The sequence below is a fragment of the Triticum urartu genome, chromosome 7 (genome assembly GCF_003073215.2).
Source record: "Triticum urartu cultivar G1812 chromosome 7, Tu2.1, whole genome shotgun sequence".
Taxonomy (NCBI): domain Eukaryota; kingdom Viridiplantae; phylum Streptophyta; class Magnoliopsida; order Poales; family Poaceae; genus Triticum; species Triticum urartu.
In genome coordinates this window covers 399,099,753-399,108,213 of record NC_053028.1, presented here as the reverse complement: position 1 = coordinate 399,108,213, position 8,461 = coordinate 399,099,753, and the positions used below count along the sequence as shown (strand labels likewise).

The 8,461-nt window shown below is 42.8% G+C and overlaps 1 long non-coding RNA gene across 7 annotated transcripts; it reads right to left on the bottom strand.

Moving 5' to 3' along the window:
* Window positions 1–1,630: 1,630 nt before the first annotated feature.
* Window positions 1,631–8,223, bottom strand: LOC125525428. 7 transcript variants are annotated; one of them, XR_007291296.1, is made up of 11 exons: window positions 7,946–8,223; window positions 7,784–7,850; window positions 6,799–6,827; window positions 6,505–6,591; window positions 3,461–3,615; window positions 3,274–3,300; window positions 3,056–3,140; window positions 2,814–2,842; window positions 2,447–2,650; window positions 2,264–2,375; window positions 1,631–2,090 (listed from the first exon to the last, which is right to left on the bottom strand). It is a non-coding gene; the product is annotated as an uncharacterized LOC125525428 (long non-coding RNA). The 7 variants fall into 7 exon arrangements; XR_007291294.1 differs by having other exon boundaries at window positions 3,461–3,605; window positions 7,946–8,222; XR_007291295.1 differs by lacking the exon at window positions 6,799–6,827 and having other exon boundaries at window positions 7,946–8,222.
* Between the last annotated feature and the right edge of the window lie 238 nt (window positions 8,224–8,461).

Genomic DNA, 8,461 nt, shown 5'->3' with positions numbered 1-8,461 from the left:
CCTCACAACAACATAAATTCCCATAACAAATGTTCGTTTTGCCATGGCCTCCCAGGGAACATTTGCTGGTTATTAAAATCCTTTTACAATTTGGTCAATCTACTCACTAAATCAGGCAACACAATGAAGGCTGGACTTCAGCCTACAGACCAGCTACTAGCTACAGCTAGTCGCAATTACTTCTACAATACACAAGTAGAACCAAAATACTAGTGCATCTGAAGCTTGGAATGGTCATAAGTCATCAAAACCCTTCAGGGTCCACACGTCAACAGGCTCTATTATGATAGCATTTTTAGAAAGAATTGTCCTGTGCTAACAACTAATTTAGGGCCATCAACCTTAGTGGGACTCCACAATTGCAAGTCTTCCCTTTTCAGACTATCAAAATCATTCAACAAGCAATTGGTAACTGACACTAGTGATGTTTCTTTTTTGGCCAAACAGGTGGGCGCCGGTGGATATGTAGCCGGTGCCCACCCTCACCCTAAACCAGACTCTAAACCCAATTTTCTAACAATTGATCCGTAATTGCCTCTAATTTATATCTTCAATTTGAAATCTGCTAAATGAAAATGAAGATTCGGAGTGCCAGAAAATAAGGCATTTTGGGGCAACCAAACTAACTGGTCGGGTTCCGAAGAAACCAGAACCGTCTGCAATGGGAATTTGGTGCAGTTCTGGTATCCTAACCCTGACAAATACAGAATTCTACAGCCTAAACCCTCAAGCGAGTGGAGGACTGAAGAGTGGATAGTGGTTTCTTTTTCACCTGACTGGCTCGTCTCTATCCACATAAAAGGTAAGAAAAATAGCACTGTAAAATTGTTTCTTCGATTATAGAAGAGGCATCTCTCCAGCCTCAGAATCAACCGATGCACTAAGCCTTTAAACTATTGGTTAGATTGAAGGCTATCAGTTTCCACGCTGAACTTCTACGAATTTATTGGCGAGCAAATATGAGCTAAGTTGGTGTACTGAACCGTTAGTTTAGGGTAGAGCTGTCCATCCCAACAACCAACCTGCTATATCGAGCAGGGTCAGATGGTAATGGCTGGTGAGCAAAGCATGAAATTAGAGGACCCAGAAAACCATCGCGGTCAAAATGAGAAGAAAAAAAACTAGCCTTAGCCTTCTCCCTCCCCCATGGGTCTGGCAAGGAAACCTCTGAGAGGATGAGGCTGCAATCCCAATAAGGCAACAGTCTGTTGCATATTACAACATGATGACAATGTAGCCTCCACCATGTGGCTGTATGCAGCCCCTAAAGAAATAGGACATGCAGCAAAGAACAGAAAGCAGAGAAGAGAGAAAGGACGAAAAAGGGAGAAACAAGATAAATTTTGTTCATGCCATTGTGTACTTTTGCGGAACAAATATCATGATTTAGAAAATGAAATGGACTCATTTACACAATGTTGATAGTGAAACATGTTCGATGAAGTGTTTACCTATAATGAAATGTGACAAATGTTAGCATATTTACCATACAATTCCCAAGGAATTTCGTGTAGTTCACTCAAGTGCATTTAGATATCCTATTTCACATTATGTATTGTATTGACCCTCATATGTAAATTTAACTAGTACCATAATGTTTTCTTAGTCATATGTATGCTCAATAACAGCATGGATATGTAAAATCAATCAATGAGAGAATCAGAGTTGTTCAACATCATCTGCTCTGCAACATTACTCATTGGTTACAATCAGGAAAGACTTCCTAGCTGTTTCATCCATTTCAACATGCTTTAATTTGATCTTTTAATCAATCAACAGAGCAACAATTAGATAAAGAATGGTTCTCATGATATTCAAGGGAAACGAATCTTTCATCATGCTCAGCACTGCAGTACACAACTGTACAACGAAAGAAAGAAAGAAAATACTTCAGTAAAATAAAGACATAAAAATTATGAAGCGTGTGTCTTCCATTTTATCACCAACAATAAAGATGAAACAACCCGAAAACGAAGGGTATAGCAGTAAACCAGACAAGGGTACTAGCCAATAAGATAGAAAAGTAACCTTGGTGAAGAACTTCTGAGCATGGCTTCTGATTTGCACGGCCGTCTTTGTCCCGACATGCTCTGTACAACAAACCAGAAGGCGAATAAGAAAATAAAAGAAATGAGTTCACATAAAGTTATCAACAACAAAGTAGTCGATATATACATATACACCACTAATAATCAGTGAGTATTTCCTTGGAAGAAATCAGTGAGTACAAGTACTCAAGGTATGACATATATGAAGATTTCACCTTCTATGCGCTGCCAAGCTCTGCCATACAGTTTGAGGGCTTCAAGGAACCGTTTGTGCTCTGCCTCGGTCCACCGCTCCCGCTGCTTTGTTATTGTGTACGGCTTTCGTACCTACAAACAACATGAAGAAAATGTTGATTCTTTCACCACAAATTAACTGGTCGGCCCAAGAGCACACTCACCTTTATCACCGTTTCCTCACCCGAAGAATTTATCTCCATCTCCAATTCCAGGGAAAATACAAAAATAAAAGGAAGTGTTGACAACTGGTCGCTTTGTTACTTGGAGTTGAGGGCGTCTACAAACAACAGCGCTCCTCCTTCTGTGTCTCCAGCCAAACGCTGGACTTGACGCGAGTAGTATCTCATACCTCCCCCTAAACCTCTCTATCACACGAACACAATAAATATTTCAAATTTGTACACCCCAGCCACAAAAGGAGCAGCTAAGTTAGTCGTCACAGACCAAAGAAATAATCTGAGTTCACCAGTCTACTCATAAATGAACTTCGATCATAATCAAAAGAAATAATCTAAGGAGTTCACTCACCTATTTTCTTTGACCCAATTGGTGTTAATCTGCAAAATAGTGCAACATTAAATATATATTCACCCCTTAAATAAATAAAATTACGCCCTCTCCAACATTTTAAAATATGCAGGTATTTAGAGAGAGCAGCAAACCTCATTTCATCCTAAAATCAGGCATGATTAATTAGGAAAACTATAAAGTTCCACAGCTATAAGAATAGCTTGGTCTAACAATGCCAGGAACATCACCATTGCACTCACCTACTGAAAACCTATATTGCAGTTGGCTCATTGCACACATGAACTGAGTCAGCGGAGTTTAGCCTTCCTCTCTTTATCTTCAACTCTGAATCAGATTAAACTTTCAAGTACTCAGATCATGCAACCATTCCACAGAAAGAATTAGATTAGACTAAAAAAACAGTCAAAAGCATAGGGAAGATACAACGCAATAACGCAAGCCACCCAATCCAGCTCACCTGCTAAGGACAAACAATTCCCATGACCTGCAAAAGCAACAAAATTCACGTTATTAGTGCTAGGTCCTATCAACTTCCAGCTCTGAATCACAGCTCATATGAAAACTGCCAAATTTGACAATTGTTCAAGAAAAATTGACAAATATCAAAACTCTAATCAACCAAAAGCCAGAAAAATCACAGCTACCTGAATAAACTGAGCTTACAAATTCCAGTACTTTGCTTGAATGAGTAGGAGGAAAAGAGTGAGCTGTGAATCAAACAGCAGGCAGCACAAATGCAGGGCCTCACAGCTCAAAACTGATTATGTATCCCCTTAACACTTCCTACACCTGAAAGTTACTGAAATGAGATCAGCCAAATAGTCTTGCCAAACTCAAAAAACAATATTTACTTGCTAGAATAGATCTAGTTTGCTGCTTTGGATGCAAATCAGTTGAACTATGAAAGGGTATATAAATAACAACTCTGGAACATAAGCTAATAACCAATCAAACTACGTGTGCATTTCTACAAAAGATGAATATGAAAACAAGCTGAAGTACAAGCTCATAAAATAAGTAATGATTTGCACCTTCACATGCTAACTTAATTTCCAAAAGAAACCAAAGAACAGGCCTATAAACTAGGAATGATTTACACTCAATGTACTAACCATTAGATGAGAGTAGAACCTCGTCAGAAAGAAGATAACTGGAACTAAATTCGGAACTTGGTAAGTTCTGTTTCTTCTAAAGTTAACTCGGTGTTATTGGATTCAAATCAAATGTTCCTTGTTTATCATTTGATCTAAATGATGTGGTCTCAGAAAGTAGATTAGCATTTTAGGAGCGTGAAGGCTTTCGGAGAGGCATATGGAAATTGTGAGCTGTTATTGTCGTGCGGTAGGGGAGGAGGAGAGATGGAGGGGAGCAATGGCCACAAGAGACGGAGAGAGAGTCCTTCTAGTTTCTTGCTTGATTTCACAGATTATATCACTATGTGCATGCTTTAGAATGAGAATCCTGCCTGGCCTGGGGACAAACTGTACCTACAGCAATAGTTCCGCTGCACTAGGCGAGTGCAAATATGACTCTGGATGGATACTCACAAGGGCCTCCACACAGTCAAAGTAAGCTCCAGACACAGCCTTACCTATCAATTTTGTATACTTGTAACTGGGGAGGTGACCTGTTATGAGGATTTTAACTGAATATAGCTATTTTAGAACATTGCTCCTAAAATCCATGACAATTGCAGTGGCAGAGCAAGAAGGGCGTCACATGGAGGCCTGCGTGGCAGTGACATGCTATCTCCATGCACAATGATTTAATATACCATCCCCTCCCACAAATTGTCTTCCCAAATTCAGTGACTTAGGTTGAGAAACGCAGCAAGGGGGGGATTACAGACACCGTGATGGATTTTCTTTTCGTTTTGAAAAAGGGGTTAGAACCACGGCTAGGACACCATCCCGGATGATGTCGATTGTCGAAGTTGATCAAGGAGTTGATTGTGTCTGACTGGTGAATCTTTGACAAACCCGGTTTCTGAAATACTTTCAAATAACCCCTAACTTGTCTCCAGACATGACTCTTGCTTGCCAAGTCCAAACTATTTCTCTAACCACTGCCTTGATCCACTTGGCTACATCTGCCCCTTATCCAGCTAAGATCTTTCTCCTTTTCCCATTCATTACTCTGTTTATTCTGACCTCCGTACTTTGATCGAGATATCTGACATAAGTGAACTTTTGCCAAAAGGAACCAGACTAGTGCAGCGACATAATACTCTTTGCAATCCCATGGTAGTTCTTTTCCATGTCAGTTATTGGTTTACTAAAAAAGTTAATGTTCCATGCACTCACTTTTTTTCAGAATTATAGAAATATTACTCTTGGCCATGGTCTTCAAAGTAGACCATGGAGACCTGTTTAGGGTGGCCGCCCATGTCACTTTCAGGGGGCGGCTTGAGCAAAACCCTAGCTGTTGTTGCGCCCCTCTCCTCTCTCCCCACCGGTGGACGGCAGCGGTGGGCTCGCCTCCTCACTCAGCCACGCGCATGACTACGGATATCGTGCTGTGGCAGCCCTGGACGGCGCACGCGAATGAGGTAGCTCAGGAGCCGGTTGTGGCCGCGGCACAGGGCTATGGCTGGGCTGAAGCATCGACGGCGAGGTGCTGCAGTGGTGCGCGGAAAGGGCTGAGGTGCTGCAGCAGTGAGTGGCACAGCAATGGTTCTCTGGCCTGCATTGCCCGATATGCTGACCTCAGGGCCAAAGGGTGGGGTGTGTCAGCGACGATGCCTGTGGGTTACATGTGTGGCGCCCCGTACAAAGTCCCGCCTGACTTCCATCGGTGTCGGTGATGAAGGAAGATCCAGCTAGTCGGATCGGTGATAGCGGTATCCTCGACTTTGTTCCTTTGTTAGAAGCATCATTTTGGAGACAGGACTTCCCTGTCTGATGGGGCACTTGGCTTGCGCTGGAGCGGCTGGCAGTAGATTAGTGGTGGTGGCGCATTGCTCTGATGTTGGCTGCTGCTCAGGCCATTAATTTATTTGCGAAGGCACAAAATGTTGCCATCGCCAGTTCTTCCTAGACGATGCCTCCCTCAGGATTAGATGTCTCCTCCATCCACTCACCGACTCTTGTAGGCACTTATGGGTGGGAAGTACGTTGACCCGGACTACCCTGAAGACATGCCGTGCTATGGAGGTACCCGACATCGGTCAAGAAGCGGCCTTGATACTTTAACTGTGCAAGACGTTTCCATGACGTTGTTGTCATGACGTGAGTGGTGGCTAATCTCAGATTGTTGTTATAAGTTGAAAGGTGTTGTGCTACCCTGCTAGCCGCTTGCCTGCTCTTCTATGAAATATGATACACCTTTCTATGGTGTATTCTAGAAAAAAAAGGTAGACTATGGAAGTGCTTTGGTACTCCGCTTTACAAGTCTGTCATTTAAAACATTCAGGGAAATATAGTACAAAAACAAAACAAGATTGAAGGAGTATGTTTGGCGCTCTAAAATGAAGTCTTCTGTTTTTTTGCTGAATTCTACAGAAATAAAATCAAGGGGCATGGCTCCTCAGAAACTAACCAATTGTCTTTACAGACTTACTTATTTACTGGTCCAGTACCTCGACCTATTTGATGTTGTTCTTAATATTTTTTTACGATTCTGACTTAATATTTTTACGATTCTGACTTAATTGACCATGTACTCCTAAAATCGCATTGACCTCCTTTACCTCGACTAACAGTATGCCTTGGAAGGAGCATCCATGAGTTTATCTCCCACAATCTCAAACACGTTATTTAAGGGCAACACAGTATGCCTGCAAACAGATCTATGAGCTCACCAGGAAGCAAAACGGTTAACTAATACTAATAGAAACATATACTCCCTCCGTTCCGAATTACTTGTCTTGGATTTGTCTAGATACGGATGTATCTAGACTTATTTTAGTGCTAGATACCTCCGTATCTAGACAAATCTAAGACAAATAATTCGGAACGGAGGGAGTATATTTTTTGCAACATACCTTAATATGTATATATTGATTTAGGGTTCCTGGACTTTCCAAAACAAACACTAGAATTTAAGCCAGACCAAAATTTATCATAGCAAATGTATTGACATAACAACAACCAAAAAAACTATGAATTTTTTATAGCAGACAAAAAATATATTTTCTTCTTAGCACAATTCACCATAGCACCTATTTTAGTCAAATTACCTCACCTGCTTAGTTAGACTAGATTAAGTTGCTCCCTTTCCAGCATAGCAAATCCAAAATTAACTTAACTCGCCTGCTTATAAACTAAATTAAGCTGTTCTTTCCCTGCATAGCAAACTCAGAAGCCTAACTTACACATGTTCTTTTTAAACAACTTCAGAGCACCAACAACACCATATTAGATCAGAGATCTGATAAAAGCACACCTCAAACCCATGACAGCAAAAAAAGCCAAGATAAAAAAACCCACGTGCCTAACTTAACTAGTCAACCATACAGTTTTCTAGCTGCAAGAAGTTAAACCATGGAATCACTATTAATATTATTCCTAATAACCATACTAAAATGGACAGGACTAACTAGAGCAAGAAAAGGGCACAGAAGACGGGCTAGAGCAAGAAAATAATCACTGGACGACACAGTAGACCGGGTAGAAGAATCCAAACTCAGATGTGATGCCTTTAAGCAAAGGGTATAAATGATCTGATCCGTAATCCCCCCTCTCCAACAACAGAGCTTTCAGTGAACAGGTGCAGTTCAACCGCTCAGAAGTCTGAGCTTTTGCACCATGATCATTGGAGCAGAGCAACGCGAAATCAAAAACTGCAACTACAGAGAGCGACCAGGCACACACACAAAAAAGCATGGGCTAATTTGCTGCACAGTTTTCAGCCGACAAAATAGCACAGCTAAGAACGGACGTGCGAGAGGAGGCGTATATATCAATCGCGTCGCGTCCAGTGGAAGCACAAATTTGTGGAAACTTGTATGGTTCTTAGTTCCAGGTTACCTCGGGCGAGCAGCAAGCTAACCCCGGTCGCCACGTCGCCCGCCCAGCCCGCCCTCCGCGCGGCGGCCTGCACCAAGCCAACCCGTGCACAAAATCAAAAAATCAACAACCCAGCGGTTCATCATGCAAAACGGAATCTCCGCCCCGATCCCTGCCACCCACCTCAAGCGACCGCCGCACCGGGCGCAGCGGCTCCTCTCTCTGCCGCCACAGGCCGATGCTTCCGGACGAAGCTTCCGGGCCAACTCGTCCGCTTTGGGGATCTAGCTAGCCCAGCAGCGGGAGGAACAAGCGTGCGTGCGTGCGTGCGCGCGCGCGCGAGTGACGAAGGGAGGGAAGGGAAGGGAAGGGTCGAGATGTCGGGTACTCAGGTGCGGGGCTCGCTGTATGCTGCGGGTCGTGGAGGCTACACGGGGGAGGTGTGTTTGTGGCCGGGGGCTGTGGGGGTCGCTCTCGCCGCCGCGAGAAATCTCAGCCACTATCTTTACTTGTGGGTTTCTAGGCCTCCTCCGAGGCTATCTTCCTGCGGCACCCTCGTAAAATCCCTGGAATCGCAAACCACCGCATTTTATGTTGCGTACTATTGGCTTTCTTTCTCACGGGAGAAAAAATAAATAAAGGGTCAAGGTTATTCTGGACCTTCCATATGCTTTACAAAATATTAGAAACTAGATAATA